The sequence below is a fragment of the Heterodontus francisci genome, chromosome 35 (assembly GCF_036365525.1).
Source record: "Heterodontus francisci isolate sHetFra1 chromosome 35, sHetFra1.hap1, whole genome shotgun sequence".
Lineage (NCBI taxonomy): Eukaryota > Metazoa > Chordata > Chondrichthyes > Heterodontiformes > Heterodontidae > Heterodontus > Heterodontus francisci.
In genome coordinates this window covers 49,673,040-49,686,776 of record NC_090405.1, presented here as the reverse complement: position 1 = coordinate 49,686,776, position 13,737 = coordinate 49,673,040, and the positions used below count along the sequence as shown (strand labels likewise).

The window sequence follows — 13,737 nt, the reverse complement described above, 5'->3', positions numbered from 1 at the left end:
AAAACAAAGGTCATAGAGTCATTACGGCACAGGAGGCCGCCATATGGCCCATCAAGTCCATGCCAGAAACAGTGAAAAGCTTCGTCCCTGGGTGGCCACACACCACCAATTTTTTCGTTAGCAGCCGAATGCGCTAACCGATTAGTCATTCCCGATCCTTTTTAAAATGTTGAACTCTGACAGCAGATCCACCAGTTACAGTATTTCCATGTTGTTTTTTGCATTCAAACTGATAACCAATACAGTCAGTACTACGTGAATAGATTATGCACAAACTGGAATGTGGAGTGATACCTAAAACACTTGCACTGCCACCTCTCAACAACTAACTGAATGATCTAAAGTTTTGGTCCTGCAGTCAGCAATTCAGAATTCATTTTTACACAGAGTATCTACGGGATGATGTGGGAGGAATTGCAGCATGATTCAGAACGTTTGTGCACAAAAATGGGTTATGAACCTATTGAGTGCTGCAGGTGAGTAAACCTTTTAACCTACATTGAGGACATCAAAGTCAGGTCCAGGATTCTTGAATCATCATTCTCATTTTCAGGCTCCAATTATTGAATTCCAAGAGCCTAAAATATAAACAGAAAATGTTGAAAATACTCAATGTTCATTTTGGTGGAAACCCTTCATCTGACATTTCCTGTTTTTATTTCAAATTTTAAGTTTTTACTTTTCATCACTTTGAAGAAACTAAGTTTGGTGCAGCAATGAATGATATTATGTACCCTAGATCAAACTTTGTAAGTCTGGTATGGCAAATAAAGTAGTAGCACCAATCTTCAGTTTTAATATATTCACAGGCTGTCCGACTTGCAATGATTCAGCTCTCGCTGTCAAGATGAATTAGAATCAAAGTTCCCCAAACAATGGTCAGTTATTAAGTCAGATCCAATGCTGTCTACATCTAAATCTGCTATGGTTAACACATACAGTACATGTACCAAATAATAAATTCCAACTTCCCACATGCTCTTAAATGTAAAAGCAGGCAATCCAAGTAGACATTAAAATGTACAATACTGATCCCAACATGCAACTTTCTAGAAATACAATCTCATTTCTTATAGCAGTTTTAATAGCTTGTTAATGAACAGTGCTCCAGACAACTTCACCCCAATGCAATGCTGCTTATCTTTGCCATATTCTCCCTGCCTTTTTTCGAAAGAGGGTACTAACTAGCTGGTCAGATCATTGCTTCACAGCCAACCAGTTTGCTATGGAGATTATATGCAGATTAGTACTTCTACAGGCCTTCCTTATTAATGGGCAAAAAGTGAAAACTTTGCTTCTTAACAGCTCAGTCCAAACCAGCAGCATGCCAGCCAAGCTCATTAATGGTGCCTGTAGATATACAGCCATCACTGAAGATTAGGATACTTCTCACTTGTTGTTCTAGCCATAGTCCCAAAGGACCAGAGGCATCTTTCCCCATGAGAGAGAGAGACACACAGTTGGTGATGTATAGCTTGAGGGTCACCACTCCTCAAGCATGGGGCAGAGCGAGGAAACAGGCCTCCATGAACTACCACAGTCGGTACAGGAATTGAACCCGCACTGTTGCCGTCTTTCTACAGCACACTCCAAGCTCCAGATAAACCCGCAAGTCTATGTGTTTGCTCCAGCCAAACAAGCAGCAGGAAGCTTAAATTCTCTATGCTGGCAAGCTATGAAGTTTTAACTCACTAAACTCCAACATATGCCTATGCACAATTGGAGCTGTTGCCAACCTGTGCCTAAGTGCTCTGCACTTGGATAAGTAGAGTTCCTACAGGGAGAGTGTGTGCACTCCATATGTGAACAAGTGAAATCTGGAATGTTTTGGTGGAAAGGTTTTCAAGTTAATTTTCTGACCATTCTGATTTGATTTAGATAACAAATAATTACTTCTTGACAATTAGATGGGAAGAAACAGTGGTCAATCTTTGCAATGAAGTGATTCAGAGGGACAGTATTTTAAATATCAGATAAATTGTTCATATACAAATAATGGCTCCTTCCCAATATGGAAACTTAACTGTATATTTTTCTCACTCAGCCATTGAAATTTTAGAACTTAGAACATGGGCCTATTGTTTAAAGAACAATAATTTTATTCTCATGCCAACATCACAGATCCAGACAATATGCTGTTTCTCCAACGAATATGTAGACGTCGTCTTGTTCACAATTCAGTTAAATTGAGGCCACTTTTGAAGTGTGAAGCATAGCCACAGTCTATAATTTTTAAGCTTTGTATTCTTCCAAGTATTAAACGACTTACCACACATCAATGTTATCCTGATTTCTAATATTGCCACAGACCACAGTTTATTTACATCCATGTAGTAATATTATGAAATTCAAATTTGACATTTTTATATAATTTAGTACAGCTTTCAATGTGCTTTGCTACTATATTGTTTGCAAGGTTTCTAGATTAAGCGAATGCGTGGGTCTGCGATAAATAGAGTCGTCAAATGTAAAAAATGCACTGCAGAAAGAATCTTGCTGTAGCCTACAACTGATGCCATAGCAACACAGCTAAAATATTAGGATCATTCGCCAGAGACGAAAGCAACCACAAGCAAAAGCTTGAAGGCACATCTTTTAAACAACTTCAGCCACTGGCCAGCTGTTACCTGCCATATTAATAACCAATCTCAGACAATAGTTTCTAATATGTGGCTTAACTGATGCAAAAAAAAAAAATTCATTCCATTACACAGCCTGGCTTACAATACAGATCGATCTCATGACTACCTAGGGGTTACTCCACGGAATCTATCGCACCTTGGTTGCTTTAATGCAGGTTTAGCAATTACTTTAAGTTTACAGACCCAAGAGTTTATACATTTCTGTAGGCTTTGGATTTATTGGACAGTCGACACTAACCTATTACACCAGCACTTTCATCTCTCCTTGCCCCACGTCTTGAAAGGAAGTCTGATCTTGTTCTCTCCAGACATTCACACGTGCACTTTCCATCAGGGGTCACTAGTCACTGGATAGCATGTGGAAGCAGGAACCCTGGCTGTTCTTTTCACTCTCTAATGTAGGAATACTGAGGCCTGCCTGTTGCTCCAAATTAAGATCAACTGACTCAACTCACATTGCAAATCAAACCAGGCACATTCTGGTCTGTATGGCTTTGTACACATCACAGGATGCATTTGCTCAAGTAAACCTTCAGGAGCATTCCGTCCTGATTCAAAATAAATTGTTTAAACTTCAAAAATCAAACCCCACATGCCGAACTATCTATTAATGACTAAAATACATAGAGCATCTTGTTTTGAATGGGAAAGCTTTGTATTCTCTAGAGTTACAAAGAATGAGAGTTGATCTCATTGAAACTTACAAAATTCTTACAGGATGGATGTATATAGAATATTTCCCCTGGCTGGTGAATCCAGAACTAGGGAACATAGTCTCAGCATAAGGGGTAGGCCATTTAAGACTGAGATGAGGAGGAATTTCTTCACTCAGAGGATGGTAAATCTTTGGAATTCTCTACCCCAGAGGGCTGTAGAAGCTCAATCATTGAGTATGTTCAAGACAGAAATTGAGAGATATCTGGATACGAACAACATCAAGTTATATGGGGATAGCATGGAAAAGTGGCATTGAGGTAGATGATCAACCATGATCAAACTGAATGGTGCAGCAGGCCCGACAGGCTGAATGGCCTACTCCTGCTCCTGTCCCTATGATCCAAGTAAAAAATAATTGGCAGTTAGCATATACAATTGAGTGTTGCCTCAAATTTAATTGTGCAGTCATGCTAAAATCATCCATGTTCATTGTGTTTTCTCACCTTTGTGTTTAGCTTTATGGTCTCCTAGGTTTCTACATTATCTGCTTTTGTCAAATATAAGAACTGTTTCAAACCTGCAGATGTATCAGACAGGGACAGGCTTGAGAAACACTCACTAAACAAATTTCATTTAGCACTTTAATTACCAGCGACAAAGAGACAAATTTAAATTTGTCCAGGCTAAAAACAAACGTTCTTCCATAGACAAGAGTACAAGGTTTTCTAATCAGTCCTACTGTTCAAGCTGAAGAAAAATCAACTTATCATTTACATTTTTATATCTATATATGTAGTGCTACCACATAGCTGACTTCTGCCACTAAAGTAAACAAAATAAATTTAGCATTACAGAAATTAATCTATCTTGGTAAACATATCAAATACACTTCCCCTATAAATGTTACTGCATAGCAGCACAAAGGAAAGTGAAAAAATTCTATATACATATTTCAGCTTCAATTTGAACTCTTCCTTCCAAAATCAAAATAATCTAAAATACAAACTTGAGTTTTATTTCCATTCACGCAACATTTCACCTCATTATTTTCACATGGGTAACACACTAGGACTGCTACACACGGCTGCCCGAATGCTCAGTCGTTAAAAGCAACACGCTGCTGGGCTCTCCAGATCAGAATGTCATGGGTTCATTTCCAAGTCTATTAGCTGTTCTCATTCTGTGTAAACAGGGTTCAGGGTCAATAATCCTAGGCTGGGAAGGGAACCATTGCTGAAAACGTCTATTTGGATATCCAAGAGGAGGAAAATCGGGCTTTGCTATGATGCATCTCATGCTTAAAGAGCCTGGCAACACTCATTGTCTAGGCACACAGAGGAAGCCCAGCAAATGTGGAAAGCCAGCACTTTGAGAGAAAGGGATAAAAAGGACTGCCAACCAATATACATTCATAATGATGATTCAACCACTTGGGAGAAAGTCCTTTGACACAGATACATTAACTGGAAAGTATTGCAGTCTAAAGTCTCTAGTGTTACATGTGCTGATGCTTTTTATGTGCTGATAAAATGAACCAGAGGTAGTCATAAAATATAGAATTATACAGCATAAAGAGATCAACCTATTGCTCCCGCTCTCTAAAAATATATAGTTTTTATAACTGCTTAAGTTTCAAATATTTATCAACTTTGCTTTTAAGATATTATAGATTCCATTTCTAGCGTTGTAAGGATTTGGTATCCTGATAGCCATGTGTGTAAAAAAAAAGGTCTCCTAAACACACCTTCTGTTGTTTCAGTTGTGACTATAAATTTATACCCTCTGGCTACTGACTCACCAACCAGTGGAAACAGCTTTTACCTCTGCATGTCTTATACCTTATAAGCACCTCTTTTACTCCACTTTAATCTCTCAGTTCTAGTAAAGTTTCTTTAGTTTAATCATAGCTCAACCCGCTCAACAATAGCATCACTTAGGTCAATTTATTCTCCCTCGTGGTCTTTTAGAATAGGGCACCATAAATGGACATAAATAACCCAAAGATGTGTGTTGGTTCCACATTATTTCTTTGCTTTTGTACTTTAATCCCCTACTTATAAAACCTAGGATTCATTTTTAAAAAACACAGCTTTTTCAAACGTGTCCTATTTTTAAACAACAATGGTAAACTGTTGCAATTGAATCTGCATTGACAGTTCTTCTTGCAAGTTGAGGATAAAATCATAGTGTATCATGAAAATATCTGCACTGTGAAATAAATATGCCTGCTGCAACTAAAATCTATCCAGTTTTTTGCTATTCTGTAGCAGTAAAACAATGAAGGTCACATTCCAAAACCTGGAGTTATTTAAATGTCAGATACATCCGTGTTTGTACAGACTGAGTCACTTCTTGCAGCTTTAATTCAAACCAGATTGAAGAACTCCACTTTTCACAACAATTAAAATAATTTGCCAAGCACAAACATACTGCATGTCAGAGAGCATATCACTGCTGCCAAAGAGACCATCACAATTTCTTTCAGTTCTGTAAAATTCGATTTGTTCAAGAACTTGTAAACTAATCACACTTTGTGTGAAAGTGCAGATTTTTTAAATGCAAGCAATATTAAAGTGTAAAGCAATATGCCCAGAACCAATTAATTGCTCAGTTTCCAATACATTACATGGCAATACTGTGCCAAGCACAGCACAATGCAAATCAACAAACTGCTTAACCCTTTTACAACTGAACAGATTTTATAGTTTTAAAAGTAAAACATTTTTAGTTGAGATATCTCGGAAAGGGTTTGAAATTCTTATGTACCTCCCCATCTTCCATGGTGGGATAGAATGAGGGCGGCACAGTAGTTAGCACTGCAGCCTCACAGCTCCAGCGACCCGGGTTCGGTTCTGGGTACTGCCTGTGCGGAGTTTGCAAGTTCTCCGCGACCGCATGGATTTCCGCCGGGTGCTCTGGTTTCCTCCTGCAGCCAAAGACTCACAGGTTGATAGGTAAATTGCCCCTAGTGTAGGTAGGTGGTAGGAGAATGGTGGGGATGTGGTAGGGAATATGGGATTACGGTAGGATTAGTTTCAATGGGTGGTTGTTGGTCGGCACAGACTCGGTGGCGGCTGAAGGGCCTGTTTCAGTGCTGTATCTCTCTATGACTCTATGGAGGGGTGGAAGGGGCACACAGTAGTCCAGAGTGCTTAAAACTATTACAGCACTGCATTCAAATTTTCTTCCTAATCACATTTCCTCTTGAATGTCTTCCTGCACGTTCAAGCGCCTCAACAAAATGGTTGTTCTGATCACATCTTCAGTCAACTCCTTACTTCCCAATTTCTGCTAAATACATCACCTTTAGGCTATTTTAACTGGCACCATGATCAATTACTGTACTTAATACTTGAATTTCACAACGAACAGTGAAATGTCAGAAAAGTAAAATGCAAAGCAGCAAAAGGGGGAAATGTTATGCCCGTCATTAGTCAGACAAAAGTCTAATAATTATTTATGATTAGCCTACGAGGACAAACAAATACAGTCCTAAGCAAAATTTTATAAATTCTTCCCTTTTTTTAAAAAACCACCAGTTTCAGGTCCACCAGATTTTTTTTTCTAATTCCAGCCTTTTTGAATCCCTTACACAAATTATTGAGGGCACTAACTGCCAACATGAACGCTTCAGCTATGGTGGTCTTTCCCATTCTGCCACCTGCAGTGAAGGTATGCAGCCCTTCAGACATATCTGTGTCCTAACACATCTTGACAGCAACAAAGAATGGATTAACTGCTATATCCAGCAGCTGAAGAAGCTCAACTGAGGCCTCCAGGTACCACAGCTGCTGCTGTCTTTGCTCACCATGGGGCACTTAGTGTCCAGTTTGCAGGTTTGCACAGACTTTAGTGCCAAGCACACACTGGGGCTAAACACAGCTTTCCCTTTGTTCTGATGCCAGGTCTCTTTAACCCATCCCAGAATCAAGCAGTTTTTAAACATGACAGCGATGCTGAAAATCATTTTTCAAATGTTGGAGCCTTCTGTCTAAAGTAAACAGACTGCAACATATTGTCATTAACCATGTATGCCAATCCTAGCCAGTTGTTAACAGCACAGACTGCTCACTTAATTCATAGGTCTGTTTTCGGTTTTATTTTGCCGACAGGCCCAATTGTTTTAAAGTAGATATAGTTTTTGTCAAAACTGTGCTGCCACATAAACAGTGTAATTGCTACAGCAGGGCAGTATTGACAGCAGGGGTTGGAACAACAGCTTCAGGATGCTTTGTTGTAGATGCTAATTGCTACGTAGTAAGATTATAAGAAATAAGAGCAAGAATAATTCCCCTCGAACCTGCTCCACCATTCATCAAGATCATGGCTGATCTCCTACATCAACTCTACTTCCCTGCCCTATCCCCTTATTTCTTCGATCTCCTCTGTTGCGTCATGCTCACTCTTCATACTTATGAGTTGCATTCCCTTTCTTTTTGTGCTAAATCTCTTTCTTCATTGAATACACTAAATAAAGCATGAACAAAGTTGTCTTGAGTTTGGTCAGATATAGAGTTTCTCATATGATTTTTTTGCATCCAATTGGTAGCAAAATGTTTAAATGTCAGAAATGTATTTATCTGCGAGAAGGATGAGAGCTTTCTAGCTTTGGAAAAATGTATTTTTGATTGGTTGAAGCATTTTGGTCCAGTATTTTTATTATTCAAGTGTTTCAAATATTTGCAGAGTAGACTAATTTGGGATGCTGAGAGCAAACAAAGCAATGGTAAAATTTTAAAGTCACTTGATATTGATGCATCATGAAAAAAAATCCTGTAAATCAATCATTGGTAACATATATATCTATAACCTATCTAAATAATTCAAACAGGCCTCCTTCTGTGCTGTAACCATCCTATGATTTTATGAGTAACCTTCCAGTGTGTCACCAATGAAGCAGCAGTCGCTAGGTCCACAACATCCCCTTTCCATAAGTAAGGTCATTCCAAACACTTTAGTTCATCACAAAGGTGAACCAAGTCAATGACCAATTCGAGGTACACTGTGCAATGTAAATAAATCATGTGCAGTAGAGGGATGATCCTAATTTATATACAAAAATTTAAAACAGCTAGTGACCTAATGGAGCTCTTTAAAATTATTAAAGGTTTAAATAGCATGGATGCAGAGAGACTATTTCCACTTGTGGGGAAGAGCATAATTAGAGGCCATCAATATAAGATAGTCACCAAAAAATCCAATAGGGCACTCAGAAGAAGCTTCTTTCCCAAAGAGGGGTGAGAATGTGGAAATCACTACCACAGGGAGCAGCTGAAGTGAATAGTATAGATGGATTTAAGGGGAAGCTATATAAGCATGTGAGAAAGAGGGGAATATGGGATTACAATGATAGATTTAGATAAAGGAAAGATGTGAGGCGGCTCGAGTGGAGCATAAATCCTGGCATGGACCGATTGGGCCTAATGGCCTGTTTCTGTGCCGTTTATCCCATGCCAAAGCTGTACTGTCTGTGTGTAGCCAATAGACTTATCTGGACTTATTAGGGCGGCACAGTGGCGCAGTGGTTAGCACCGCAGCCTCACAGCTCCAGCGACCCGGGTTCAGTTCTGGGTACTGCCTGTGCGGAGTTTGCAAGTTCTCCCTGTGACTGCGTGGGTTTCCGCCGGGTGCTACGGTTTCCTCCCACAGCTTGCAGGTTGATAGGTAAATTGGCCATTGTAAATTGCCCCTAGTGTAAGTAGGTGGTAGGAGAATGGTGGGGATGTGGTCGGGAATATGGGGTTAAATTAGTATAAATGGGTGGTTGGCACAGACTCGATGGGCCGAAGGGCCTGTTTCAGTGCTGTATCTCTAAATAAATAAATATATATTTTTAAATAAATAAATGCTACTGTCAGTGTCACTATATTCAATGGGTAATTTAAAAAATTCAAAATCTTACTAACAGTATTTAACTAACTCAAACACAGAATCACCTTGATATTAACAAGTTAATAAAATTTGCTGCAATGGTGTAATTATCTCTAATATACACGAAGGACGCAAAGCATAGAATCACCATTAATAGCTGTCGCTGCACAAATATACATAGGAAACATCCAGGGAGGGCTTGCAAAGCCTATGATATAAATTCTGGGCTTTTTGGCAGATACAAATTGCCCCAATGCTTTATGGCATTGAACATTAATCCTTTGAATACAACCTCATTAGCCTCACATCTATACTTCTCTGTATATGGATATGTTTCAATATGTAAAATTTATGATTAGTTACACCATTGGTACACTCTTTCCCCATTGCAATGATCTATAATTGCATTACTTGCATATTAAAGTCATAATGAACCCTTATATTAGAAATAACTGGATTGGTGGGACCCAACAAAACCATTATCACATTGGAGTACTTCAATCATTCAAGCACTGAAAGGACCTTGCAGGATACAAGCCATTATTTTTTCAGAGGACAGAACTTCAATTCTGTAAATTTTAGTGCCCAATATTTAGCCTCGTTTAAAACTCCTGTACAACGTTATTCTCTGAACTACAGCATTACTCCAATCAATAATGTCTGCATGGTGTGAACTGTTCCAAACACTCCACTAATCAATGCCTCTCAGTTTGGTCATCTTTTTGATGTGGAATCATAATTCTCTCCTAAGATCAGACAAAGCTGTATTGGTACAACTTGCTTACACAGAACAGCTATTTTGATGCAAATACATATCATTGTGCTTTTCAGTTCTGAAGGAGGATGTACTCTGGATGCTGACTGATCTCTTGTGTATTTCCAGCACTTTCTATTTTATATTACTGCAGTGCTCCTTTAAAGTTTGCAGTCTCAGTTGGATTATCAATTATTACCAGGGAAATTCTCTTGCACTTCTACAATATTTCCCGAAGAAATTATCTTGCTCTGTTCTTTTCTTCCAGCTGCAAATCAGTCCTACAACAACTCTTACAGGGTTTAAACAGTTAAATATCAAAAATTGATTTGTACATGCACTAAAATAAATTTCTACGTTCAGAATTCAGTCATTCCTAAGCATTTTTGAGTTGTACAATTTGTTAATACCAAGATGGTACTGGCTGTCAAAATCTCAGCACAATAAAAGATACAATGAAATGAAGGCTTCACTTACACGTCTGTTCAGCCAGATTTCATCCATAACATTTTCCAAAAGGATTGAGGAAAGGCTTCTCTGCTTCATAAAATTCTGTTTCTACCAAGAGGATCCTTTTCTCTTCCTAATGCCCTCTTTACTGGTGCTAGGAAACAAGAGTGATTGTTACGAACTTAAGATGCCAATAGACAAATCATCTTTTACTAAACACGGAATGCTGATGTTAGAGATCTTCCTGCACAGTTGGAGATTTTAACACAACACTCACTGCAAATTAGCTAGAACAAGTTCCTTGCAGCCCTCTGTGTGGCCTCTCGTCTGCTAAAGAATAATCTGCCTGAATCGCTTTCCTCCCATTCCTGATTGCAAAACCCTGGAAAATGTGTCTTGTTGTTTTATCGTGCAGGTCGACAGGTATTTTAAATTCTGCAACAGCACCACAAAAAAAATGAAGACAAGGTCCAATCTCGTCACTTCAAGTTATGGGGAAATATTAAATTGAAGAAAGGTGTAAGTTCTGCACACGAGCATGGATCATTACTTCTCAATAAAACCAACTGTTTAATATCGTCAGAGGGGGAAAAAGCATTTCCAGCTCAGTTAAACTGACAACACAGTTCCTGATGAACAGTGATGAATGTAGCTAGACTAGACTTTTCAGCGTACACTGCCTGTTGACACCATATGGTGCAATCATTGCAATTACTTCAAGTAATGATCCTGAAAATAGCTAGATTTCCATGGGAAAAAACCCTCCAAAAATGTGTAATTGTCAGATTTAAAGATGCTGCATTTCCAAATACATTTCTATAATGTGATCAATTACTGGCCACTAGATTAACTAACTGAATCACATTTGTCAGACAATTCCCTTGCATTAACTAATCGTGCCTTCACAGAAAATTATGGTTCTATTGAAGGATTATTTCCCTAACTTAATTATAGAAGGAGCTGCAGAACTGAAGGCAGAACCTTGTAAAATTTCAATTATCTACAGCCATTATATACTATTTTGTACAAAATTAAAAGGGAAGTATTCGTAATTTTCCAATTGTCATAGTTAAACTCCCTTTTGGGGGGCTGTGCAAAAGAATAGTATCTTACACCAAAGTAAGCGTTACAGAGGAAAATATTTATGTGGCTTCTCAATTAACAAAGGTGTCATGTATAAATAAGAAAACTGTCCTTGCAGAAAACACTGGCCTGCATGAAGTTGTATTAGATTGTTATGAGTAGCGTTAATACAGCAAATCATTAGTTCATTAGCTTTATTGTAACACATCAAATAGAAGGTAAACTCACTTTAGTAAATTTCACAAATTGGAAAGAATGGGCTCAATAGCCACTTCCCACTTCATGGTTACTTAGATTCTTAGATAATTTAGCTTGCATTTATGGTAATTTATATCAGCATCTAACAACTGGTGTTACTTGTGGTAAATCACATGATGTGCCATTTTACAAGGACAGAAGTATTAAACTGCGTCCCTTTAAAGTCACAAAGTCTAAATACAGCCTCAGGGAAATCAGAGTTTAATTGTTGTTTGCTGGGGGAAAAAAATCTGCAGATTGGAAAATGCTTGTAAATTTCAGGCTCCCGGTCAGAAGTGTCAATAATTGAATGACTTGTTTTCTACCTCCTTTTTAAAAAATAAGTTTACTTACGTTACAAGTGTGATGGAAGAGAGAACTCACACACACCCCCAACACATTGCAATGCAATAATTTATGCAGCAAGATGGAGGATATATTCTTGCAGAACTGGGGTGTCATGTCATGCACTACACAATGCAACATCAGGGTCACTGATCTCTGCTAAGTCAAATTGCATTTTTATTACATGGCATTCTGGGATTTTACATTGTATTTTAGGGATTAAATTGTAAATTTTTCTGTGAAAGTGGTGAATCAGCAACTCTAATTATTATATATTCCTTTACTTCTGAACTCATTTCAAATATCTTTTTTTAAAAAGGAAGACAGTAAAGACAGCAAGATGGCTGGAAAAATGTATAAGGATGGAGGTTGATACCAGGATCAGGAAGGAGGTGACAGACTTGAAAGCAAGAGTTTAAGTCGCATATAGAAGGACAAATGGAGGCAGGGAACAACAGGAAACAGGATGAGCTTGGGTCATGAACATATGAGCTAGGAAGAATGCATACTGGATGTAGATCTAGGCAGGGACACAGGGATACACATCAAATTAAAGAATTTGAAAAGATAGTCCTTAATAGCTTACATAAATACAGGACGTTTGATCATGCAAATGGAAAATTCAAAGAAACACGAATAAAAGTTGAGTTCGCTGATCTAAACTGTTGGGATACTAAGTTAACAGTGCAAGGCATACGAACTGCAGACAATGAGGTAACTTATCCAATTTTCCACAATCTACGGAGCTTTGAATATAAATGGGGACTGAGAGTCATTAACCCCGAGAACTAGGGTACAATTATATTTCTGCAGCAAAAATACAAATCGTCTTACCTGACACCCAAACTGCAAATATCTCAAATAGTTGTGGAACAATTTAGACTTTTGTTGCAGTACTTACTGTATACATCAGGCAATATGGGTCATTTTTGAAAATAAAAAGGTAGCAATTTGATATTCAAATTAAAGAACCTAATTGAATCCTGGCAGTCTTGCCCTAGTTTCCGTGCCAATGATTATTTTAATTTAAAACAAATTAAACTCAATCCAACATTTTGTATCCTATTTCAGGCAGTCTTAGCTTGAAGATACCAAGACAAATTAAGAATGTGTGGACAGGCTAGCAGGCTGATGAGCATTCACCTAGTAAAAGATTAGAGCCAAATCTACAGATACCTGCATTGCGAATTCCTGAGCTCAGCAAGACCTTCTGAGAAACTCGAAGTGGACCACTGGAACTTTGAGAAGGATGTGGTCCTTCATCTGAGTACCAGTCATCTGAGCTCCCTCATTCACCGCCCAATACGGATACAATCACCAGTGGAGCCCTCGAAGCTGGTCAGAATGATAAGGGAAATCTGAAAGACATGAAAGATTGTTTTTTTAAAAAAGAGAAAATGGGGGACAGAGAGTCCAAGAACCCTCATCGATCAAATAACTATTTAGCAGAGATCGCACCTGTGAGGTAGGGGTCAGTAGTCAGCTGAAAGACTTCATCATGAATGGATATGCTGCAGTACTGGCAGCTACTTTATCCTGCAAGTAGGACTCAGCTTTCATAATGAGCATTAGTTTTCTTTCCTATAATATTTGTAGCAATGATTTTCTATAGATTTGTAATTACAGATTTTGTATACCATAATAAGGTAAATATACAAACCAAAGGACATTTCATAAAAAAGCTGTATCAGGAGATGG

General features: G+C 38.3%; 1 protein-coding gene across 4 annotated transcripts in view; it reads right to left on the bottom strand.

Moving 5' to 3' along the window:
- Window positions 1–13,393, bottom strand: part of peak1 (pseudopodium-enriched atypical kinase 1) — a 91,816-nt gene extending 78,423 nt beyond the window's left edge. For 3 of the 4 annotated variants that reach the window (XM_068015534.1, XM_068015531.1, XM_068015532.1), the window contains exons 1-3: window positions 13,216–13,393; window positions 10,402–10,528; window positions 499–578 (exon numbers count right to left, since the gene is read on the bottom strand). The gene's annotated coding sequence lies outside the window, so the exon portion shown is untranslated. The remainder of the gene's footprint in view (window positions 1–498; window positions 579–10,401; window positions 10,529–13,215) is intronic. The other variant, XM_068015533.1, reaches the window with a different exon arrangement.
- Between the last annotated feature and the right edge of the window lie 344 nt (window positions 13,394–13,737).